Here is a 27,592-nt window from a genome sequence, read left to right on the forward strand (position 1 = left end):
TCTGGAGTTGATTTTTGTGTGTGGTGTGAGATAGGGATTCAGGTTCATATTTTTCATATATGGATAAGCAACATTTGTGCGATGACTATCTTTTGCCTACTGCACTGCAGCATGATTTTTGTCATCATTTGTATCCATATATGTGTAAGTCTATTTCTATTCCATTAGCCTATTTGTATATGATTATGCCAATACCACACTGTGACTATCGCTTTATAAAATGCCTTGATAGTGGGTAGAAACCTCCTTTAGCTTTGTTGTTCTTCTTCAAGACTGACTCTGACTTGCTATTCCTGGCCCTTTGCATTTCACATGCATTTTGGATCAGCATGTCAATGTGTCAATTTACACACACACACACACGCACGCACACACCTCTGCTGAAATTTTGGTTGAGATTTATTGAATAGTTGCACCATTTGGGTAGTGGCTCATTATGTTCTTTATGTATAGCAGGTGGGAGAGTGGAAAGAGCGGAGGCTGGAAAGGTTAAGTGGGCCTAGATAAGGCAGGGCATAATAGATCATGTTAGGTATTTTGAGCTTTGTTTCAAGAGCAATGAAAGGCCATTGCAGGGGGAGTTAATAATCATTGGTGATACTTATCAGGCCCTCGCCAGCAGTAGGCTCTGTGAGGATACAGTTCTGCTTTGTGGATCTCTAAAGCACCCAGAGAACACATATGTCCAGATGTCATCTCTTACGAAGTCTGATCTACAGCCACATTTTCCTCTTCATTACTGTCTAAAGTGACATAGATGTGACCTCTAGAGATCATCAAGTCCATTTCAGAGAAGTAGATTCTTTCTTATTCAGAGCCTCAAATTCATTGTCCCTGCACTAAGTGGTACTAATAAGCCACGGTCAGTTTAATTGCCTCTGTCTCTATGTGACAGGAATGCCACCTCAAAGCCCAGCTATGTGAAGAGAGGAGGGAAACTCCTAGAGGCTGTTGGGGCCTATTATCCAAGTGGTATCACAGCCTGTCGGCAAACAGGAGGACATTGTCGTTGTTGATAGTCTTGGGATGGGGGAGGGGGTCAGGCTGGGAAGGGCAGGAAGGAGGGAAGCATTCAAATTGAATCTTCTGTCTGACATCCACTACCAGCCATGACTCATACATGATCATGTTGTTCTAACACGTGGTGCATCCAGGAGAGCCAGGATGCCCTCTCTTTTATTATGGATTTGTGTATTATGTGTGTGTGTATACATATACATAATATTATACAACTTTGGAAATGTAGTGAATTATACACAATCTGTATCACCAGGAGAACCTCCCTCTGTAATCAATGAGGATGTTATTCTCCGTAGTTGTACACTACTCTATCTGCACATTTGTAAGTGGTAACCCTGGTGCCATCATGAGTTTCTTTATCCATGGAAGATGAGAGGCTTGACCTCAGAAAAACCTAACCCAAGTCATTCCCTAGTCACCCTTAGGTCTTCCTCAATCTGGCTTAAAAAGCAGGACAGAAATTGTTGTGTTTATGGGTCTCTGTTGAAACCTAGATCTATATCTGGAAAGGAAGGACAAGTGTTTGTATTATCCTATCAAAACCCCTCATTTCCTTACTCAATCCATCCAAAGACCTTTGGATAGATGAGCATGTGCCATATAAAGTAAGGGGTTTTCCAGGACTTTTGTGAATCCAATTATTGGGCACAGTTAAGTTCTTCTGAGGTCAAGTCTGTACAAAGGTGTCCAGGTTTAGTAGTGGATCCAGGTTGCATGTCTCTGCCCCCTTCCTTCAAGCTGAGTTTCCCCTTGGGGGTCTAAAAATCTCAGTTTGTGCCAATTTTATTCATTGCAGAAGTTTGAATAGGGTGGAATCTCAAAAGGGGAGAGTTTAGGGTCTTATTGTTATTTCTCCCCAAAGGAACATTATTCTCTGAGTAAATTTACTAGACTTTTCCTAGGACCAGGGACGCTGGAAGAAAAGCCTTTGTCAGGTCATAGAAGTTCTGCTACATCCTTCCTCCAAGATAATCGTTACCACTTACTCCCTGTGTATTTGGATAAATTCAAAAATCTAGGAATCGGAGCCTTCTCCAACAAAGATCTACTTTAAGAGACCTGCTACTTCCACCCAGAAACAACTATCTGGAAGCTTTTCTGGACTAAAAGAAATGTTACATTTTACTAGGCACTCTGCAATATGTAAAGCATTTGGCAAAGTGCCTTGTTCACATTCAGCATTCAAAGAATGATTGTTACTATTAGGCTATTATTATTTTTGGGTCTTGCATTTTTTTCACATCGCAAATATATTGTAGGATGTAACAAAAATAGGAAAGTGGTAGAAGTGATGGCTCAGCAATGTACATTTTGCAAACAGTCAGTTTTTTGACAGTTGCTTTTTTATTTTGGATATCACTAAATGCTGGTGATGACTGCTTACCATTCAGGAGGAGATAGCTAAGTTCTGTTTGTCAGAGAACACTGAATTCTCAGGAAAATGGATTAAAATCCTCTATGTCTTTTATACTCTCTTCGACCCTGGGTCAAACTATTGAATTAAGGACAGTTCTCCCTATAACACATTGAATTAGCAAACAAATAACTTTTCTCAAAGGGATTGTTTTTCTTAACCCCACTTGGTTCTGCTCTGAAGCATAAAGTTGTTTAATAATTGCAGTAACAGGTGATATTTTTAGCCATGTGTCCAATTCTATTAAAATTTTATGACTTAGTCATATTGTATAAAATTCTCATAAGGAAAGTTACATAAAAGCAAAAAGGAGGAGGTTATTAATGGTTAGTGGAATGCTAGAGAAAAATCTTACATAAAAGTGTTTGGGTTTTTTGTGCGTAATATATAACGTCATACACCTCAATCCTCTGCCTAACATTATGTGTTTGGTGCCATTTCCTGACGCCATCTTGATTCACAGCAATGACAGAATATAAATTGAGTTTCATTCACATGCTTTCAAAAGTCATATTCCAGAATTAAATTTTGAATCTGCTCTTATCTGTGTACTTTCTTCAAGAAGGATGTTTATGTTATAGATTGGAAGAAGGTTCAAGTTAAGGCAGGGATGTTACAAGGAGAGGCCAGCAGGCTATCCAGAGCCCCCTAAAATGGCTTAAACTTTGTGAGTTATCCTTGATCTAGGAGTCCTTAGTTCTACAAACTCTGAAGCCTGATTCAATTTGTGTCTGAGAATAGATCTGTCTCAGGGACCAACTCACGGACCAAGCTCATGAAATACCAATGTCTAAGAACCAGATGGTTAATGTATTATTTACAATGAGACTATAACTGATGTGGGGAATGGAACAGTCATCAGCATATCCTTATGGGCTTCCAAATGATACTCAGAAAGTATGGAATTAGGAAATAGTTATTTAATTGTAATTAATTAATTTTAATTGTTTAATGTTATTGTGCTATGACAGTATGATGCACCCATTTATATACAATACAAATATCTGCATTCTCTAACCTCCAGGGAGAATTCCAGAAGGATTCCCCATGATTTTACTGTGTTGGAGAATAGACCATGGTTCTGCAGTATTTTTCAACAAATATGGTGTTGGCATTCTGGTGGGGAGGTCCAATCTCATTACACAGAATTGTCCCGCAGATTACAGATGTTTAGCATTCCTGGCCCCTACAACAGATTACAATGATATTCCCCAATCATTATAACTGGCCAAAAGCAGTCTCACATACTTTCCAATGCCCCATTGGAGGGAGGAGTCCACTCCTAGTTGAGATTCACAGGTTGGCCTTTGATTGAACGGGTCAAGAAGTTCAAAACCTCTACCTTCTGCACAGTATGCCCACTTTTTGATTGGCTTCTTTCTGAGATTACATGGCCTTGTGCTTTTCTTTCCTTAGAGAATCTCTTAGAGGTCAATTTCACAGCTATGATAAGATACCAAGAGACTTCCATTGGAGGCCACCTGGGGACCAAGGTAGAACCCAGGGGGAAGAATCCAAAAAGCAGACTCTAAGTGTCAACTTTATCAATGCCAGTGAGTTTTTGTAACATTTTTTAGTGGTAGAATCTGTCCCCAAGAGATCCTACCCAGAACTCCAGTATAATATACAGATGAAAGTAAGCCTTTCTGGTAGAAATTGTGATGGGGTAGAGGGGGAAGCTCTACCTGCTCAACTTCCTTGGCACTCCCTGAGGCAGCCCATGAGAAAATTGTATGAAATGCTAGGGTTCTGAGGGATACAATTTGAAAAATTCTGGTTGTCTAGGCCCATACATAGTTTGGTCCTGCTCATTAAGGTAGACAATCACATGTGACTTTCAGGCCAAAACCCTACCTTGTAATATCATGTGTCTTTGCCCGGAGTGTGCTCACAGGAGTCTGCAATGGCAGATAACAATTGTTCTTGGAACTGGAACTTCACAGACTTGGCTACCGTTTTCTCAGAGGCATGAGTTACTCCTGTATTGAAAAGGAGTGCTCTTCCCTTCCTGGGACTGTGCTTGTGGGACTGTACATTGCCATTGTAAAGCCCTAAACTCCCACTGGTGCTCAACTTCCATCCCTCCTTCTGAATTTGGCAGAAGATATGGCAATATCTTTAGCTAGCTCTCTCTTATCTTTGGAGGTATTGTTTATGTTTATGGTGGCTTTTTATATCTCTGCCTTGATCTAGTATATTTTCATCTTGTTGTTTAATCCTATCTAACTTCTGTAGTAGTCTTTAGGTAAAATTAGATGGAAAAAATGCAACAAAATCCAAGAGATCAAAAGGGAATCTTAACTTTCAGTTGTAGTGTGCTCTTTGTATATCCCCATTGGTTGGATAGATAGTTCATAAATGAGGATTGCTCCGTCAATCCTGAGGGTCTATTTTAAGTACAGAAAGGAAAGCCTTTGACTGAGGTGGAACTACGAGAAGATGCACTGTCTCTGGGCTCTCTCCTTGCCTCCATGGAACAAGTTCACTGATGTTTCACTCCACTTGGGGTAGTCAACAAAGAAGTTAAACAGCTAGTAAAGCAATTACTAAGAAGATTCTGCTTTACCTGATCTGACTTCTAAGGCCAGCCCAAGACAAAACACATTTTTCTTCAATGGCCCTAGTTTTGAACTGTTCAGATTTGAGTGTCTCTTCTCCCTTACTCTCCCTGGACTCCCACTTTTTGTGCCCATTGCCTCCTTACTCTCTTCTTTAGGCCACCAAATCAGCTCTCTGATAATTTTTTAGCTATAGTTTATTAGCTATAAAATATTTAAAATAAAATTCTGAACTGATTATATTAGGTAGAATTCCAGGCATTAGGGAGTTACGTAAGAATCAAGGATACAGTAGTAACTTTCTTGAACTCTGGATATCACTCCCCATGGGGACTTATTATCTTTTCTTTCTATGCTAACTCTTCCGCTGCTCCAACTTGGTCAACTTGGGCAGCATTGAGTGTTTGTGTTGTTCCTGCATGTCACGCATCCAGTTCTCACTCTTCCATCCATGAGACTAAGCGGACCCATGTCTATCCTCTGTGACCCTGTAACCATCTCTCTCAAGATGAGGCAGAAGCTCCATAGAGCCAGAAAACTTACTCCTTTCTTCCCTCAATTTCCTTATTCCATGCTTCTAGGCCAAGATTTCAATTTAAGAAGTGGTGGAAGTCCCATTCAGGACTTAACTCTAACTTGTTTACTTCAGCCCCTGCCTTCTGGAGAGAGCTACATTCGAATATTGGATATTTATGCAGATATTAATAAAAGCGTACTTTACTCCCATTTGGCTGTTTTCCTTTACATAGAGTTTCCCCAGGAAATTTCATTGACAGTACTGAATTGGAGGAGGAGAATTGTGGGAAGAGGGTAGCATAATTAGCAGAATAGGAACAGAAAAATCCTAGATCTGTGGCCACGAAAACAATGATAAGCCTCCTAGCTCTACCATAATGTCGTGAACTCATTGGAATTCATTTTTCAACCCCAGAGTGTCTTGAGGGCTTGAGATATTCTCTGATCAAAGAGAAAATTTCTCCTCTTTTCCTCTTAAAACCATATGGGTTAGAAAGAGAAATTTAGAAAACTGAGTTAAACCAAAATGGTAAACTTATCAATAGAAAATGAGAATCATAAATGGTGGGAAAGTCCAGGCTTATCATTATTTAATATCAATTTACCATCTGTTCCAGACTTAATAACCCATCTGGTGTCTGCTGCCAACAAGTATCAACACATCTTCCAGATGTCTCTGCTGAGCATAATTATTAAAGTTTGTACTTGATTTAAAAACAGATGTAGAAGGGCAAAGTATATATGTTTCATCACAACCGAAATTGTGCTGGCTTTCACTTTTCTGACAACTCCAATCTATTCATAGGAAATCATTAGCTGGGCTGTAGGTGTATTTAAGAGTGACAACTGGTGTGTGTTGGGGAAACTTAACATCTGTGATGGTGAACACAGCCATTGGCAATGGTAACCACAGGCATAAGAGAGGAACAAACTTGGAGAAATTCCAGCCTCTCATGAGAACCAGAGAGTCCTAGTAATGTAAAAAGACCAGCAAGTGTCCTCACAATCACATGTACTGACTATTAAGCATGAGTGTATGCAGGTGTGTCCTAGCTGCTGAGGCTTGCAGCACAAGCAGATGGACACAGTACTAAGAGAATTACTTGTCAGTAAGACTTGTGTCTACCCAAAACGAAGCCTGGTTTTGACTTCAAGTAGGCCCCAGCTGCGTGGTACAGAGAGAACATAGCACTGGACTTGAAATCACATGATCTGCATGTGAGTCTTGCCTCTGCACTTCACTAGTTGTCTGATTTTGGCAAGTCACTTAACCTCTTTGGATTTGTCTCCTCATTTTTCAAGAGTTGTCCCAAGAATTCTGACAAAGCTCCTTATAAACTATAAATCAAGATAGAGCTGTTTCATATCCCTTTGGAATGAGTCAAGATACAAATGAATTTTAACAATCAATCAATAAAAGTAAGTGTATTATTTAAAGCATCTAAAATTTTATTTTATCAAAAGAAAAAAAATGAAAGATCAAATTTAAGTCAGACAACATACACCCAAGCTGACCCACAAAAACCGAAAAATCTTCATGGAGAAAAAAATCAGAAAAAAGGCCTCAAGTTGATCATCGTTAATTCAACTTTTTTTACTAATTAACTTCACTTTTGTGAAGTGACCAGGTTAATGTAGTGTGAATTCGATGCAATAAATATTAATTGAACACTTACTATGTACAAAGTTCAATGCTCGGCATTATAGAGAAGAGCAAGACTGATGTTCATGCAGTATACACTGTCACAGCTAGTTCACTTGTCTGCAGACAGCACCTACTCTTGTTGGTTGATGCTTGTTTCATACTGATTGTTAAAGATTTTGAAGTTCAGCTCTGGATAGAAATATGAATAAAATACAGTTTCTCTTAGCCTTTGCCCGTGCCTTAGATTCATCTCAGTTTTCCAAATGCACAGCTGGTGTGGGGCACTAGTTAAAGCACAGACAGTTCAAGCACTAGTTAGGTTTATTGACTAAAGTGTACTGACCGCCTGACTCATTTGGTTGACAACAGGATTTTGGCCATTAGAATCTAACTTAAGTTTACATTTTATTGGACAATCTGTGGCTTCCTATCTTGACCCACAGTTACTTTAGTGATGTTTTTATTTTCCTGACTGTTGATAATAGCTTCTACTTATTATTAAATATCAAATATGTACCAGATGAATACTAAAGTTATCCCTATTATCTTGACAAGTCTGTAAAATCAATAATACTGTTCCCATTTTATAGGCTGAGCCAGGGGCTGAAGTGATTGGTGTATTTCCTAAAGAGTGGGGACTAGGAAGTGGTGAAGGGGTTGACTCCAGGTCTGCCTGACCGCAGACCTGGACCTTTTTACCATTCTCTTGTCGAATGACTAGCATGATTAGCAGGACTTCTTCCCCATCATGGCGTCCATTTCTCCTTGAGCAGTACCCGACTTCTCTCCAGTATTTCCATTCCTCATCCACTAGATTATACCTCAAACTGGAAGCCTGCATTCACACGGTGAAAAGGAGAAAATTTTCTCTCTCACCACAGCTATGAAGATAAATGACATTTATCCTGTGACCAGGCAGGAACATCTCAATCATCAGGACAGAGTGGATAGTGAACTCCTGTTACCATCAATCAAGACGAACTCTTTCTTCATTGCAAAATCTTTTGCTACAGAATGCAGGGAACTCGGGGGGTTATAGGACAGGAAGGCCTCCCATGAATATCTATAAATCAAGGCTCTGAAGCCTCTAAGTGTTATCCAAACCAAAGTAGACACAAAGACAATTCTTGGAAGAGGGGTGGGGGAATGGGAGGCAAGTCTCATTGATTGTGCCCTTATTATATGCAGACTTTAGATGGGGGACTTTCATTCGTTGCTTCATGTAATTAGGTGGCTTAAATCTATTTTTTATCCTCCTTATAGACAACTTTGTGCTTCTGGTTTCATGACAACTAACCATGTACTATCCCGTGCTAACTCTTATGGGTTCTGGTTTTTCTCATTTCCTTTCTCTTCTTCTCCAGTACTAGCAGGATTTTGAAAGATCATATTGACAGATTGCTTCCAGGGGATATTTTTAGTGCTATGGATAAGAAAATCTCCAGCAAAGGTCAGATCTTTCACTGTTTTAATTAAATTGCAGTGGAAGAAGATTATATCATTAGGGTGGCCAGCCAGCTAACTCTGCAGCAATATACACAAAGCCATCATAAGTCTCTTTCGTTACCATGTGAGCATAGGAGTGACGTGGGCACCAGGGCCAGGTTTTAATTTAAAATGAGGCTTGATAATTACTTAGAGTTTTTTCAAAATTGTTGTCAAGGGATATTTAATAAGGTTTTGTAGATCCACAGTGATTGTGATTATTACTTTTTATTGGTATGATATTTTATTACTTCCCCTTCAGACATGAGTAGGCAATTTTTAACCAATAGAATCTCATCATTAGTTATTTGATACCACCAATGTAAATCCTTTCCATGACTTCCAGAAGAGCTATATCTCCACGGGAAGTTTTCAAAAGTATTTTTCCACTTTTATTTACCTTTTCACGTATTCTCCAGATGATAAAATTGTTTGAGTCCATTTTGAAACCAAATATCTTACACATACTTCCTCATAAGAACAGATGCTTTGTTCCAAGGGAGAGAGAATGTTAAAGACTCTTCCTGAAGTGTTATGGCTATGATGAGGTTGAAATATTGCTGCTTTGTAAATGAATACACACCTTCTCATTTATGATACACGTATTTCTTATTGGACCCCAAGCAAGCAATAACCCAGCTCCAGAGATGATTCTGCTTAACCTGCCTTTTAGACTCAGTGGGCAATAAAGAATTTTTAAATTGGCATTCTTGGGTTACAAATTAGATATCAACATATTTATTTAAAATGCTAGAAAATATTCTCAAAACCGCTTTTAAAGGATCTAAAAGAAGGCTCTTGTCTCAGTTAGAACTACCTGTCATTTGGCTCTTTAGTTTTTGTAGATTCGCAATAAATTTGATTTATTAAGCAAAAAGAGAAGTAGTTGTGCAGAATGTGATAACGGAGAACTGAATATCAAGACTGTATGAAAACAGGACAGTGCCATGCGTGGTGGCTGTTAGTGATTATTTCTTCTGATGAAGAGTTCCTTTTTTGCTAGACTAAAGAGTCTTCTTAAATGAAATATATAGGAGAGGAATAGAAAGAGGGATGGAAGAGAGAGAGAGAGGGAGAGAGAGAGAGAACTAATAAAAAATGTAAGTCCATTTGCCTTTTTCTGCTTATAAAAAATGATGTAAATGATCCCAACATCCCTTCCCTGCTTCTTCCATATACATTTCTTTTTTCTGGTTGAGAGCTCTCTCTCTCCACCTGCCAATTTAGCTGTAGGCCTCCCTTCTGAAAAGACTGTGAAAGGTATCCATTAGCTCCAATGAACTCAGCTCCAGTGACAAGCTGCTTCTTTGGGTAGCTACTTGTGGCCTAAAATCTGGCTGTCCCTTTCTAACTACCACCCTAATTCTTTCTTTTCTTTCATGGCCAAAATTCTTGAAAGAGGTATTCCCACTATCTCCATTTGCTCACCACCCTCTCTAATCTACTCTCTTCTAATTGGGCTTATGGCTGTCCATTTCACTGAAACTGCTTTCCAAAGGTCACTGACTTCTCTGTGAAACTTGACAGAATAGATTACCCTTCCATAAAGGGTCCTTTCTAAAACACCCTCTTCTCTTGGTTTCTGTGGCACCACAATACCTGGTTTTCTTCCGCCCTCTTTAACCATTCCTTCTTTGTCTTCTTCATGAAGTTCTTGTCCTCTGCTCATTTATTCCATGGAATTGTTGTTCAGAGTTCATTCCCAGGCTACCCTCTCACTTTCCCTGAGTGGTCTCAGCCATCCACACAACTTCAATTCCTATTAAATATCAATTATTTCCATATCTCTATCTCCAGTTCAGCCTAGTTGCTGGAGTACCAGATCCATTGATACCATGGCCTACAAGACATATCAATAAGATATAGTGCAGGCACTAAAAAGGCAACCTCTCCAGAATTGAATTCATCCTCTCTCTTCCAACTCCAACCACTCCAGACAGACTCTCCCTGTGTTCCTTATCTATAATGATTTAAAGCAGTTTACTAGGATTCAATCTGCACTCCTCTACACCTTATTCCTATATTCAAATCCTTTCTTCCCATTTCCATTGCACTTACCTCAGTCAGGGCCACCAAAGTTCTCTGCCTCAACTCTCAAATGAGTTTCCTAATTGTTTTAACTCCTGCCTTGATTCTCTGCAACCCATGCTCTGCCCTGCAGCCAGAGTCAACTTTCTTTCCTGTAAATCTGATCATGTTATTTTCCCCACTTAAAACCATTAATGTCCTTCTAAAGCTCCTAGGATAAAATGCAAACTCTGTAACATGACTTACAGTTGCCTGCTTGTTCTGGTGACTTCTTAGTTCCCCAGTGTCTTCTCCTGATAAACCCAGCGGCCCCTCTCCCTGCAGTTCTTCCACAGAGCTCTGCTTTCCCTCACCTTGGAGGAGCTGTGTGTGCTGCTCCTGCTGCCTGGAGTGCATTTGCCTCCCTCCTGGCCCGGTGAGCTGTTCCTCTTCCTTTAGGCCTCAGCTGTATCTTCTCTCTTATAATTTATTGTAATTTCCCTCCCTTTACACAATATGTAAGGATATCTGGCAAATGGTAGTTACTCACTAAATCTTCTTTCAGTGATTGAGTAAATCTCAAAGGCTAACTTCACAGCAACTTTCTCCCAACATCTCCTCACTTTGCACACTTACTTTCCAGGAGTTCTGCTGAACTGGTGTTGCTAAGTTGATTGTCTGGTCATTTAATTAAATAGACAATCAATCCAGATGATATGAGTTCTTCTGTCAACAATAACCTATGAGCTTTCAATCCACTACAGAGATGAGGTCTCCAACTCACCCAGGAAGAGACTACAATAGGCAGATGTCAGCATACAGGCTTCTAAATGCAGTCTCCGCCCAGATGACCTGGGGACCTGGCTTGGGTTTTGTAGAGAGATATCCTGCTCTGTGCGGGTTCTCCCCAGTGCTCACTTTTTACTTCTTTGATTTATATTACTGCTCTGTTCCCTCAGTTACATCCAATTAGCACTTCATTTCACTTCTCACTTCCTTTATTATCATCACCAATCATGCCTTATGTAGCACTTCACATGTTCAACTGGTTCTATCAGCAATCCTGGGAAGTAGCCATTACTCCCTCTATTTAATAGGGAAGAAACCGAACCTTGCCTATGATCATATAGCTCTTCAGTGGCCAAGTTGGGTTTTTGTTTTTTTTGGAAGAGTGGCCCTGAGCTAACATCTGTTGCCAATCTTCCTCTTTTCCTTTTTCTCCCCAAAGCCCTAGGAGATAGTTGTATGTCATAGTTGTACATCCTTCTAGTCGCTAGTGAGTACCTTCTTATTGGATAAATGTTGGTAAATAAATTAAGATGTTGGACACGAGAGAATATTTTTTTCTACTTTATGTTAATCCATTTTAATGTAGTTTCATAGTGACTCTGTGTAGGTATATTAAGCAAAATCTGTAACCACACTCAAATAATTAACCAGCTGAAACAGCACAGAGTAAGAGTATGAAGGTTTACCTTGACCAGTAGTAAGGACCAATGAGCTTCCAGAAAAATGATGACAGCGACAATCAAGAACTGAGTGTGACAAGAAGACTGGAAACAAATAATTGGACAATTTTTACTGTACATCTAAATCCTATAATTTTGCTAATGTGCATTTTGTATCAAATGTGCTTCATTTCAATTGATGTGTAACATTTAAGATGCATAAATTTGATGTGAGGTAAAATGAGGCATAAAATGCACTTTTTTATTCTATTAGTTTTTCACAGCAAAGAATTAAATGTTTCTATTATTGGAAATACTATTGGTTCCTACTGGGACCTTTTTAGGATAGATATATACTCATTTATTTAGAGATAAGGGCATGAGAGGGGGATTAATGCTTTATTTTGATAAAGCAAATTGCAATAAGTCATAACAATGGTGCACTTTTAGAAAATATTAATGATTTAACCTTATTAAGAGGAAAAGTGAGATATTTGACTGCCTAAGGTAATCAATTATCTGGAAAATACACTTACATCACTCTTTAAAAGAAATGCTTGGAGGCTGGCCCGGTGGTGTAGTGGTTAAGTTCACATGCTCTGCTTCGGTGGCCTGGGGTTCGCAGGTTCAGATCCTGGGTGTGGACATATGCACGGCTTATCAAGCCATGCTGTGGCAGGTGTCCCACATATAAAGTAGAGGAAGATGGGCATGGATGTTAGCCCAGGGCCAATCTTCCTCAGCAAAAAGAGGAGGATTGGCAACAGATGTTAGCTCAGGGCTAATCTTTCTCACCAAAAAAAAAAAAAAAAAAAAAAAACAAGAAATGCTTAAATTAGCAGTGTGAATCAGGAACATGAAAATGGTTGTTTGAGCATTTGGTCTGTGCCTCCCAGTAGTATGAGTTCTTTGGATCCCACCACCTTCTAGCCTAGTTCTCATCCCCAGCCTCTGTGTCTGAAGGTGACTCTTACAAGGTTTGCTTGATGAGGAAAATCAACAGTGTTTCTACCCTCCACTCTTTCATCCTCTCTGATGCCCTTTATCCTCGTTTTAGAACTCTTGATTATATGTTTCAATCTGGCACTTGTAACCCGAATAATTGAATCAAATTGGTGAGAGAAAATGAATATTCTCACCTGCAAAAGAAATGATGGGATAATTAAAACTAGGAGAAAAGGACATGCAGATTTTTGTGTTAACATCTCTTAAAATAGCCCAGGAGTTGTACTAAGAGCTTATACAGCCTATACAACCAATCTAGGAATGCTGGACACCATCACTGGATATTGAACACTACGGGTCAAGATATAATGGTGACTATTATAAGAGTAATTGCTGCTGATAATGCCTGTGAAAGCAAATTGTGAGGTGGTTGCTGAATTATGCCAAGTAGTAACTATTTTGTAAGAAGGCTTCACAAAGGCCCTGCTTAACCTTGGTTGATAGATCAATTAGGAAAGTAAAAAGAAGAAATGAATGGGCCACACATACACAGAGCAGAGTCTTAGAGACCCTCAAATTGTGTGTGCGGGTGCATATACCTCTATCTTTATCTCTGCCTACTCATATACTTCTCTATATATTGCCTGATGTAAACTGCAGAAATTTCATTCAACTGATAAAATAACTATCCTACCTAGATTAAAGAAGTCCTGCAAATTATCAACAGACCTAAAAAATAGTCTTTTGAGTTTGCTAAGACTTTGAAAACTTCTGGTTTTTTGACACATTGATCTACCAGTTACTAGATCAACAACTGAGAAGGAAGTAGAGAATTGATATCTAGCTGAGATCTTCAGACTTGATTAACGTCCAAAGGCTCTGAGAATAGACCTTTTTTTAGCCACCCGCATCATGACTGTCATTGAAGGTGTTTCTTGCCACACCAAGACAAGAACTGTTCTTATTTTGACACAACTGTGAAGTGTATATGCAGGAGGATGTGTTAGTAGAGAAAGAGTGTATATGCGTGTGCGTGTGTGTGTGTGTGTGTTTAAGAGAATGAGAGAGGAAAGAAAGATTTCATATTGCATAATTATCTTCCTGTCTATTGGAAATTGGACTACTTTGCCATAAATATGAGGACTATCTCAGGGGATACCCATATGACTAGTCTTTCAGGCTAAGTATAGAGAAGGGGCTAGCCAGGGAAATGATGTGTTTGAAATGTGTTTATAATTTTCTTGGAGCTTACATTTTAAAATGTTTCAAGTGTTCGGGTGCAATGGGAAAGAGCAAAAAATGAGGAGGCAAAGAGTGATACTGTTCTGTCCTGGGTTTAGGAATTCCTGACCATGGCTCTGGCTAAAATATCTTTCTGGATAATTCCTAGCATCACTTTAGAAGTGCTGCTGGGAGTGATGAGAAGTGATCAACTTGGCACCGTATACCCATGACACTTTTTCAAGTTATTGTTGCCAAAAAATAATCCAGTCACACAAACAAACATAAACATGGGGAAAAATAAATTTGGTGCCATCCAAAAAAAAAAAAAAGCCCTAGGCATGAAAAAAATCAACAGAAACAAATGTGACTGCAAACTGCAGTTGCATTTTAAATCTACTCGCTCTAATCTCAACTGTGCACCCAGAAAGCAGCTTTTTTATTTTCTTCGGCTGAACTGACTTTCCTTGTGAGGCCCCCACCAGCAGGGAAAGGACTTGCCAGTCAATGGTGTTTCAGTTTCTTCTGGTTTAAATGGTCTCTTTTCTTAATGTTCAATGGCTAATCAGGAAGGGTTTAAATGATGTCTTTCGGATGACTCCCTTTTCCTGTCCAAGATGTAGCAATGGGGTCCTGGTACATGAAGGGGAACTAATTGTGTCCCTGTGGCGGGGGTAGCTGGAGTCTTACATCCACTGAGTGGCCCCCGACCCTCTCTTCTCTCTGCTGTGGCATGCCTGTTCTGCTCTCTCCCTGCACTGATGACCTTTGAGCTGCAACCGGTTTTGTCTAGACATTCAGAAAGGTGAGTTGCCACCTCTCTTGGGGTCATAGTCCCAGCCACATGCCCATTGTTCATAGGCTTTTTTGCAGCAGGCCCTTATTTCATCCCTTCCCTGGAGGGTGTGGGAATCCCTAAGCCCCCTGATTGTCATACGTGGGCCAAGTGAATTTGCCAAAGCCACCTGTGGGCGGCCCCCTGAGTGTTGCTGCAGGTACTCCTGCACCCCGGGCGCTGAGCCCTGTGGCCTGCTTTGCAGCATTCTATTACTATTTAACAGGAAAAGCTGCTGGGCCCCAAAGCTGCTAAAAAGACAATATCCAGGTTACTTTCTTGTGATTTGGTATAAGATGGAAAGGAGAATATCCAGAAATTTTCATTATTTATGTTTTCCTGCAACTGGAGCTGGGGCTTAATCTTAGTGGGATTTAGAGACTTCGCTTCCTCAGGTGTGGAGGGAGGAAAGCACCATGGCAATAAATCCTTATGAATTCGTTTGAGATGAAGATGCCACTATGAGAGGGAAAGCTAGCCAGGCGGGATCTCAGGTTATGTCCCCAGCTACTCACTCAGTCCTGGTGCTTTATTCCTCCCAGGCTGGGATGAGGGTCCACTCCGACCCTTCACTGTATTTATGGCTGACTCTGGGGCAGGGACAAGATGAGGTGGGGTCCTAGGCCCCTGCCCTGCCATGGGGAGGAAACGCCTGCTGCTTTTGGCCCAGCAGCACCAGCCAGAGGGCAAGAGAACAGGTGAGGCTCTGCCTCCCCTTATCTTCATCTCACCCAACAACATAATTTTTCTGGTTTTTTTTTTTTTAAACCAGGCATAGGAAGGCTCAGTGTCATAGCGATTGGTCTCATTGGTCAAGGCAGTCTGGCATAATCCAGAAGACCCAGTTTCTGGCCCCAATGTTGACACCATCTCCTTATTCAGAGGCATTCCCTGATAGCAAGACCCTCGCCCTCTCTCAGGACGGTCCCTACTCTTAAATTCAAACGTCTCCCTTCCTGACCATGGTCTTTGTCCTTCCTCTCAGGTACTCCCTGTACTTTCTCTCTGCTATTTCATAGAGGCCGTTGGCTGTTCCACTTTCCTCCTCTGTACCCACTTTTCACCTTGAAGCCAGAGGGATCTTACTAAAATGCCATCTTTTCTGGTCCCTCCCCTACTTACAGTCCTTCCTTGATACCCTACTGCTCAAAAAGGTGGCCTATTGTCACTGTCTCTGGATGCCCAGCATCTGAAGCTTCTTTTTATGCTTGGGGAAGTTTCTTGGTGAGAGGAAGAGCCACTGCTCATGTCAGAAGTAAAAAATGCCACATATTCAGACTTCCCTGTGAGCTAGAATTTAGGCACATGATAGGGGTCTTGCCCAGCAAGACCTCTTGCACACACTGAGTTGGGAAGTGACACAAGTTGTGGATAGCAAGGAAGTTTCAGGAGGGGAGAGTTCCTAGGCTCCCAGGGGCTGGGATTTTGGCAACAGTATCCAGTGTCCAGCAGGGTCAATGCTCAACAGTGCCAGCAGTGGCAGCCCCACTGATCAGTTCTGCATCATAATTTGGACCTTCTTCCTAACAGTGCAGCCTGATGTCATTCTTTAGCCCTGGAAAATTCTGTGAGCTGCCCAAAAACGTTTTAATACTTTTATTTTCTGCTTAAAACACCTAAAGTTGGTTTCTAATCCAAAAGCCCTAACTGATACATACAGCTTATGGGGACTTTTATGATTCGACCACTGCTACTTTCCTTCCCAGCTTTATCACTTCATGTGACTTCCCACCTCACACTGCAATTCAGACATAGTTAAAGTCTCTCATCTTTTCTTGCCTGGCTCTTTCTTACCTCTGGATTTGTATAACTACTCTGCCCTCTGTCTGGAAAACTCCTCCTTGCCTTCTGCACTGGGAGGACTCTCAATCTCTGAGTCTCAGTTTTGGCATCATTATCATTGGGATGGTTTCTGTGGCCAAATATGCTGGTTGCCAACCTAATTCCCTTCTTCCTTTCTACATCACTAATATAACTCCAATTCTGTACAGACTGATGTATGTCCAGTTAGTAATGCTCACCTCCTTGGTCTCTCCGAAAATATGAATGGCCATGTGACTCAGTCCTGGCCAGTGAGTTGTAAGTAGAAGTCTACCAGGTGGGGCCTCCAGGATGTAAAGCACCAGACCTAGGCCACATGTGCCTTTTTCCCGTCTTTCCTTCTTATCTGTAATGGAGACTTGACGTCTGGCATTGAAGCAGACATTTTGTGGCCATGAGAACAAGAGCCACATGGAAGAGAAGGCAATCAGAGGGAGCCTGGGTTCTCAATGACTGCTTGGAACTGTTGTACCAGATGTGAACTGCTTGACTCCAACTTCTTGTTATGTAATATGAATAAATCTCTATTTAGTTAGGCCATTGTTGTCAGATTTCTGTTACGTCCTATTGAGCGCTATCCTGAGCCCCTTAGTCAATCTGGCTAGATGCTCCTCCCAACTGTTCTCACAGCATCCTTTACTTCCCCTACGAAAGCACGTTATCACCTGGTTGTAATTTTCTGTTTACTTATCTAAATCTTCATTCTCAATTGTAAGATCCATGAAGACAGTGACTGGAGTGGGTTGAACTGTGTTCCTCAAAAAGATATGTCCTAATCCTAACCCCTGGTACCTGTGAATGTGACCTTATTTGGAAATAGGGTCTTTGTAGATGTAATCAAGTTAAGATGAAAGTCCTACTGGATTAGGGTGGGCCCTAAATCCAATGACTGGTGTTTGTATAAGAGAAAGGAGAAGAGACTTGGACGCACAGAAACATACAGGGGAGAAGGCCATGTGATGATGGAGGCAGAGATTGGAGTTGTGCTGCCAAAAGCCAAGGAACACCTGGGGCCTCCAGAAGCAGGAAGAGGCAAGGAAGTATTCTCCCCTAAAGCCTTCAGAGGGAGTGTGGTACTGCAGACACCTTGATTTTAGATTTCTAGCCTCCAAAACTGGGACAGTATAAATTTCTATTATTTTAAGCCATACCCAGTTCGTGGTAATTTGTTATAGCAGCTCTAGGAATCTAACATAGGTGACTGTGCCTGCATTGTTTAGACTTGCACCACGCCATCTTATGTTAGAGGCATCAACCTTAGTATTTCCCTTACAGCAGATCAGCCCTAGAGCCGTAATGTGGGATAGATCAGAGCCAGAAAAGATAGTAGGCCTGCTTTGCAAGCTAACAATTTGCTGCTTTCATATTCTGTGTCCTGACATCCTCACAATGAAGTCAGCCTGCAAGAACCCAGAATCCAAGGACGGCAAGCAAATTCCATCGTGATTACCTAGGGTATTGTTTTGCAAAGGATTCTGAAGCTGCGTTTGAGTCACTTATTCCATTTACTCAATAATTCCTTATAGAATGCCTACTGTGGGAACACGTCAGGTACTGTTCTGGTTCCCGGGAATTCACAACACATAGAAGAGTGAAATCAACTAACCAATCAATCAATCCCTCTCTCCATAGAGCTGACATTGGAAAGAGTGCTGTGATAGATTAAAGATGTTTTCTGTAAACATGGGAGGGAAGAATTGAGGCAGTTTATCATATATTTGCTCTGTCGCCAGACTGGATCTTGTGATAGCATTGGACATTCCAGCAGTTCCATAATTGTGTGTCTCTCCTCTTTGGAACCCATATAAACAACTCGCTCCACTCATGTCTGCTGGCAGCTCTTTCTTATTTCGATGCTAAAAGAGCATGGGAGCGGGGGACCCCAGTTTGAGGAGAGGGTCTGGGTGTTTCATTGCTAAACCAAAGAGACTGCTAAAACCTAGAGGAGGAGTTAAGTACATTTTCCTGCTTGAATCAGAATCTCAAGAAATTCAGCGTGAACAACAGTGAAGCAAAGAATTTCATTTTCCATTAAAAGTAAAAGCCAGAGGTTGGAAGATGTTGCAGATAACCTTAAAATAATTGCTGCGGATAGTTGTCCAGAATAAGGCAGTTACAGGATTGAACGTGTTTTTAGCTGAGCTTCTGAGAAATAGTAGAAAACATGTAAGCTAAATTTAAAGATGTAACCAGTCCAATATGAAGATGCAACACACACACACATACACATACATGCAGTTTGAAAGGATAACTTTATATTCATTAAAAAGTAATAAAAGAGTTAGGCAAAAGACAGGATAATTGAGATCTTATTTTTATCTGAAATAAGATCAATGTCTTGAACAATTTTATGTGTGTTACTTGAGATATTCCCTTGACCTCAATAGAGCCGGCTCTAAAATTTGGTGAGGGTCAGGAATCTACTGGAAACAGATGCTGTGTAACAAATCTGTTTTCCAGATTAATACAATTTTCAGCGTCTGTAACAATCCTAAATTCTCCAGTCTGTGTAGAGCAGACATTTTTATATCAACATGCTAGACACCTCAATTCATGTTATACCATCTCCTCAGGTCATACCTGAGATCTTTTTTCAGCTATTTCAAACAAAATCATTTTTTCATTGTAATTTGATTGTGAAAAGAAGAAATGGAGCATAACTTTGGCTGGAGACTGAGGAAATCTGGGGATATTACGATAGTCTTAGGGGGACACTTGGGTGAGTTATGGCTTCTGCGTGAATTTTCTGGCAAATATTCCATTCTCTGTCAGCTGGCATCTGAGGAATATGACCCGGGGAGTTATAGATTCAATGTTTAGAAATTACAGCTGCGCACATTTGACTGGTCTTCAGTCAAACCACTTAGAGATACTGTAACCCTCAGGTCCTAACACAATTACAAAGACTTCTAAGTCTGTCTAATCTGACTGCAGGGTTATTGGAAGGAAAGTTGTCTTTCTGTGACCTCAAAGCTCTTCTCAACTCTGTAATGTGTTTTTGTGCAAAAAGGCCCCGAGTTCAGCCTAACCAGTGACACTGAGAACTGAATTATGCTCCCGATGGTGTGAAATTATCCAGTCAAACAATGTGCCACGTCTGCATACACTAATCTGTGGCTATTTTTAAAGAATTGTGCTCTTTCTCTTTGGCCACATAACCAATGACTCTTAAAGTAAGGTCCAAGGCCACTAGCAGGCTGTTAATATACTTCTCAACTCTCAAAATGCAAGCCCCTTATCAGTTCTTACATGTAAGGGATATGTAAATCCATATACTTTTATTTTCACATCAGACTTAAGGCTACTTATGACTAAATTAATGGGTAAACTATTAGAGTTACTTAAATTTGATATTTGCAAAACAAATTAGCACATTAACAGAGCATACTGAGGACTTAAATTCATTATTCTACTATGAAGACCAGCTGACACACTATGCTATGCAACGTGGTAGAGTTCAAGTATTTCATGCAAACACACAATTTGAATGCCAGAAACCTGGTATTGATATAGCACCAGTGTTCTCTTAAAATAGATGTCATTTTCAGATGCTGTTCTACTTGCCTTTCATTCTAGTTTATTATTATTTTAGCTACATTATTATCTGTTTATTTACTGTGGTAGTTTGGTTAATGCTACAGTACATGGTGATGCATATGTGCATCAACAGTATTTTTGGCCCACGAGCCATAATTTCCGTAATGACTAGATTTTATGTGTCTATGTTATGTGGTTTCAGTGTGAATCATCCATTCTACCATTTCTAAAATCAGAGTGCCTCCTCTTTCTCTCTCTCTCTCTCTCTCTCTCTGTGTGTGTGTGTGTGTGTGTGTGTGTGTGTGTATTTGCTTGTATAGTGATACTTTCTTGTCTTCACCTAGTTCTTTCTTCCTTTGGGTGGTGGGAAATGGGTGGAGTGGTGGGCATGGCACGGGATCTTGACTCCTGCTGAAGAAGGCCACCCTGAAGAAGTCTGAGATATAATGATATAGACTTGGATGTAATGAAATAGAACAAGGTAGACATAACATTGATACATAAAAAATTGATACTCATGCTTTACATTTTAATTCATACCATTTTTATAATAATTTTAAAGTCCCTTAAGCATTTATCTTTCCTAGAAAATTTCTATAAACATAAAATACACATATCTATTTCCCTTCTTCTCTGCTTCCAGTGTGTGAGGGGTGCTCCTTTACAGAGGTATTTTTTAAAAGAACAGATATCATCACCAGCCTAGAAAGTAGTGTCTGATGTAACTCATATGTATATATGTATATAGATAAATATATTATTTGTAGTGTATCTTGATAGTTATTTTCAACACATTCTTTTTTCCCCATTCAAATTAGACAAAGGGAGTTCTCATCTTAATATGTATTTGACTCCTCAAAGTCCTGAGAAACCATTCAACTGGAATAAAATGACCAAGTTTTCTAAATAGGCTAAGTTGGTCTCTAATCTTCAAAAATTTCTAGATAATAAAAAAACACATCACCATGGCAGCTGAATCCTTACTGGAGGAAAGAGGTCACTTCCTATTATACTTTCCAGTCAAGAGCTTGATCTTGTCACACACTATCCCACCACACAAAACATAATCATGTTCAACGTATTGTGACAGGTGTTTTTGAACAGCTAGACTCTCAAATTAGAGTTGTACAGGCTACATGATGATGTTGAGAACAAACACTTGTTCTTGTGGGAGTGCATTTAATCACGCTGATGTACTTTACCGTCTATTTAGAAATTTGAAATCACTCAGTGGTTGAGCTGCCACAAAAATTACTTTTAGATGCAATACTCCTGAATGAATCATAGCTATGGTCTCCCAGTCACCTGCTGCCTATATCAGTATTGGAGTAAGAGACATAGAGACAGCATTCTTCTGTAATGGGTTCTAAATAGTAAATGTGCTCTTAGCATCAATCTATTTATTGAAGTCAGTAGCTGGTGAGAAATTTTCTGGCATAAAATTTAAATTCATGGGTAAGTCAAGCACATATTATTTTTAGCTCAATTGGAACTCAAAAAGATACCTGTTCTGGAAGAGATCCCCTTTATCTTTTATTTTCTCTAAGTAGCCTTGGAAATGCCAATAAAAAGATACATCTTTCTATCTTTCTCCTCCATGTTGTCAGATTCTAGGGGAGGATGTTTCAGTGTGGGCAGAATACTAACATACCCAAGAGTCACTAACCACACAAACACAACTGCTCCCTTTCATTCTCCTTCCTAATTTTCTTCATGATCTGTCTCAAAAATTACCTATTTCAAATAAACTAAAATCAACTCTAATCACTCTTTACTTTTGAAATCTTCAGTATTTTTGTCATAGACATATTGCTCTGTCACTAATCTAAAGTAGTTTTATGAATAGTGATTTATGACCCTAGCTGGGTTGTAATTTTTGCATATTTGTAGTCATTACCATGGGGTTGTATGAGATAGGCACACCCCTTAGGCTAATGCTTATTGGAGTTTGGTCTCAAAATCACACATAGGCCTAGATATAATGCAGATTCCTGAGCCACACCAGACCCACTGAGTTAGAGTATCTAAAGGACAGGGCCAAGTAATCTGCATTTTAGCCAGCATGCCAGGTGATTTTTATGAACATTACTATTTGAGAACCACTTTCTAGACAGATACTTATTTTATCTAGACTAAGCCAACAGATAGTACTCGTTTAATAGGAAGGAAACTAGTATTTATTAAGTTCCCACCATAGTGTATAGGGTACCTCATTTAAGTTGCACACCAGTATTTTGAAAGAGATATTAGCCACGTTTTACCAAAGTGAAAACAGAGCCTCGGACACTAATGTCCTTTTCTGTTCCAGGATCCAATCCAGGGTACCACACTGCATTGAGAAAGATAGGCTTATAAATAAATGGTGCTAAGAAAACTGAGTAGCCATTTGGAAAAATATAAAATTAGATCCACACACAAGAATGAACTCCAAGAAGACTAGATCCTAAACGTAAAAAATAAAATCATACAAATACTAGAAGTAAAACATAGGTGAATGTCTCTTTAATCTCATCATAGGAGAAGTCTTTCTAACTATGTCTTAAAATCCAGAAATGGTTAATATAATTGTAACAACAACAAATATTTGTGCATGGCAAAAAAACACACCATAATCAAAGTCAAAAGAGAATTGATACACTGAGAGAAAATATTTTCAACATATATTACAGAGCAAGGACTAACATCCCTAATATACAAAGAACTCGTAAGACTTGAGGGACAAGGGGTGAAAAACCAATGGAGAAATGGGAAAAAGACATGAAAGACAGTTTACAGGAAAAAATGATATAAAATAGCCCTTAAGCAAATGAAAAGATGTTCAAAATTACTAATAATTAGATAAATAAAAATTAAAATACTGTTATAACATTTCTTTGCTATCAGATCAGCAACTATTAAAATGCATGACAACACCCTCTTTTGGCAAAGCTATGGGGAAACAGTCTCATATACTGCTGATGCAAGTGCAAACTGGTACAACCATTCTAGGAGAATTTGGCAATTTCTAATGAAGCTTCGTATGCATTTACCTTTTGACCAAGTGATGCCACTTCTAGGAATTTACACCTCCAACAATACAAAAACACACGTGTACAAGGTTATTCATTGTTGCTTTATTTCCATTGCAAAATATTGGAGACATTATAAATCTCCATAAAAAGGAGAGTGGTTAAATAAATTCTGGAGTATTGTGCAGCAGTAACAAAAAGGAAGAGGAAGATATTTATGAACTGATATGGAGTGATTTCCAGGACATATCATTAAACATAAAGAAGCAAAATGCAAGAGTACCTATGGTAAGCTATCTTGTAAGAGAAATGGAATATGAGATAAAATATATCCATCTGCTCATCTATGCAAAAAGACACATGACAGATAAAACAGAAAATAATGAGGTAGGTTACCTACGAAGGGTAGTGGGAATGGGATGGAAAGAATGGGAGAATTGAAGCAGAAAAGAGGGATGATCAGTGATACTGCTCTGAGTGCACCCTTTCGTATAGTTCTGACTCTTAGAACCATAGTAATATTTCATGACCATTAATTTAATATAATTTAATTTCAAAATAAAAAAATAAATTCATCTATGACGTGAAAGCAACCCTAAATGGAATATAAACAGTAAGAAATGTACCTTACTGTAATACAAATCAACAACATAATCACACTGAAGGGGGTGGGGGGAAAAAGGGACGAGGGAACCTAAGTAACTTTGTAAAACAATAATTTCGCAGTAGCTCTAAGGCTAAGGACAAAAGGAACTACATACAAACATAGTACTCTAGTTAGTAAATTTGTTTTTCACAGGGTTGTGGGTTAGAAATTCTAAAACTACTCTATGGGTATTCTAGGACTGAGAAAATAAATAAATATATTCTGGATAACGAGATCTGGTTTCTCTTACTGAAGAAAGGAATTACAAATAGGCAAAGAAGAAAGGCTAAAATGAGCCCTGTAGTGTTGGATTGGAATTAGAGGTATCAGTTATAAACTCATGGGTACACACACGCGCACACACACACACACACAGATGGATATAGAGATAGATACAGATTTATGTGTATGTGTGAGTGTATTCACACCTGTATTTCCTAGCTCTGTTCACTAAAAAGCTCTAGAAGCAATGAGAATCCAGTAACAATAAGCACCTTAGCACCCAGATCTTAACAAAATTCACTATCCATCATGATTAAAAAACAAAATCCCATAGCAAACAAGCAAACAAAAAATCCTTAATTGGACAAAGATTATCTATAAACACCTGTAACATACATTTTCTTAATGGTAAAAATATTGAAAGTTTCTCTTTCAAGACAAGTCGTCTGCCATCAACATTTCTATTTCATATTGCACTAAAAATCCTAATTGGTGTTGTAAGGTAAGAAAAGAAAAGAAATGTATAAGAATTTAAAAAAAAGAGAAAAATTACTATTTATAGATGTGTGGTTTTGTACATTAAAAAATCTAAAGGAATCTACAGTTACATTATCACAATTAAAAAGACAGCTGGGCAAGTTTGCAGGATAGAAAATCAATAGACAAAAATCAGTTTTCATTCTGACTGACAAAATATTAAAAAAGTAAAATTTAAATAGAGAGAGTATTTACAATGTTATAAAATATCAACTACCTGGGGAAAAAAATCTATCAAAGTATGTCCAAGACTTTGGCACATATAAAGTGTTTTGAGATAATCTTTATAAAATCAAATACCTAGAAATAAATCTGCCAAAGCATATGCCAGACTTCTACAGAGATCGTTATAAAACTTTATGAAAAAAATAAAGACCTAAATAAATAATTGATAAATATACTATGTTCTCCATATTGATCTATAAATCCAAGGCAATCCCAATCAAAATCCCAGCAAGATTTTTGTTAAAACTTGAAAACCTATTTCTAAAATGTAGATGGAACAACAAATGGTGGAGAACTAAGCCACTCCTGAAGAACAAGTTGGGAGGGCTTGCTCTACTGGATGTTGTCTTAGTCTATTCAGGCTGCTATAGCAAAATACCACAGACAGGAGAGCTGATGAACAACAGAAATCTATTTCTCACAGTTCTGGAGGCTGGAAGTCCGAGATCAGGGTGCCAGCAGGGTTGGTCGAGGGCCCTCTGTCTAGGTTACAGACTTCTCGTTGTATCCTTACATGGAGGAAGGGGGCTAGGGAGCTCTGTGGGATCTTTCTATAATAATATTAATCTATCCATGAGGGCTCCACTCTCATGAATTAATCACCTCCCAAAGGCCCTGCATACTAATACCACCACCTTTTGGGGTTAGGATATAAATTTTGGGGAGAACACAAACATTCCGACCATAGCAGATATTGAGATCCCTATAAATCTATAGCTGACAATGCTATGTTTCTTGACCTATGTAATGACTAGACAGGAGTTTACAATATACATTAAGGTTATTTACTTTATTTTGAAATAGACGATTTCTATTGTGTTACATTTCACAATAAAAGGGATATTTTAACAAGAAAATTTTTTAAAAAAAGGTTCCCTCTTTCTGTTATTCTGTTATTCCAACCAAGATTTATTCCCGGATATTAAGTATTTGAACTGCAAATGGCTCAAAGTTATGTAATAGGTGATTTGCTCAGTGGTATTTCGGCTAAATGCTCCTTGACCTGAGTGGAATTAGCTATGGAAATCTCAAGAATAGTGACATTATCATGTAAGAATGGACTGTGTAAAACCTAGCACTTTTACTAAGATATCTTTTATATATATGTATTACTCCTGGTCCTTGAATTCAATTAAATAACTACTCTTTACCTGAAACCCTATTCAAATATGTTAGAGACAGTAAATACTGTCATTTTTGGCTGAACGAAAGAGCTCTAAGTAATAGTGGGAGGGAAACAACCTAGAAATACTTTATCTATAATAGTCTATTTCAAAGAGGAAGTAAGTTTATTAAAAAGCCAGATAGCATGTTGCTTTTACTAGAACATTTTCTGCAGTCCTTTTTCACTGTCAGTAAAAGTGTGCTGATGTCTAGCCTGGGCACTTTTTCTTTAAACTGTTTAGCCTTACTCTTCCCAGAAAATGTATCACTTGTGTTTCTCAAAGTATTTTGGTAGCCTGTCCTCTCTTCCATTTTATCCTCCTCAGTCACAATTATCTTTGCTTCTACATCCTCCTCCAGATTTTTCTTCTCATCTTCTACTTTTTCCTCCCTATCCTCCTTATCACTTTCTGAGTCCTCATGTTAAAATAGAAAGATGAAAGAGGCAAGACGTTCAGAAAAAGAATAAGAGATGGAGATGGAACAAAAGTCAAGTGATCTGAGAAGGTAAAACAAAAAAAGATAAAGGAGAAGAGACATGGGAAGTTTAGTCTCGGGCAGGGAAAGTGGAAGAGGAAGGAGAGACACAAAGATGGATTGAGGGGAGTAAAATTTACCCATGGTGTTTAGTTGGGGTACTATCATCTATGCTGCCTTAATCAAACATGACTGACAAAGCCTTTTATATAGTCCTTGAACACAAATCAATATTAGTACGACTGGAGTGAATCTGAGAAACAGCCATTTTATTGCTGTTTTATTATTTTTAAGAAAATACTTCTAGAAGAACAGGAATTAATATTGTGTTTCCCACCCGGATAAGATCAGGAAGTCAAGTTTGGAGTTTAAGAGCATAGTTAGACAACCAGAAAGCACCGGTGTTTTCCTGTGATATGGTTCCCGCAAGAAGTAGTGTGCTTTGAACATTACTCTGGGAATTTGAAACGGTCCATGGTGATGGCCCTAAATCAAAAAGCAACCAACCCGCAGGATTTGATTTCACTGAAAAGGACACTTGACATTTTCTGAAACTTTTCTAAATCCCCCTTAGTATTTCATTGTGCACCATCAATATACAAGAGAAAAATAAAGCTGAGTTTCAAATCACAAATGACTTAGAGAGAAAAATAGAGGCTATCAAATGTAATTTTGTCTCCACGAATGAAATTGGGCACTTCCATTGTTATGAAGCTCCTACATACAGATGTCAACCCAGGACACCATACTACCTGCCCCCAAAGCAGAATATTCACAAACACATATTCACGGATATGGATTATTACACTAACACACATTTTATCAGAATACTGGCACTGGGAGGCATGTTAGGGAGACTCT

The sequence above is a fragment of the Ceratotherium simum genome, chromosome 4 (genome assembly GCF_057802395.1).
Source record: "Ceratotherium simum simum isolate JZ-2026a chromosome 4, ASM5780239v1, whole genome shotgun sequence".
NCBI lineage: Eukaryota > Metazoa > Chordata > Mammalia > Perissodactyla > Rhinocerotidae > Ceratotherium > Ceratotherium simum.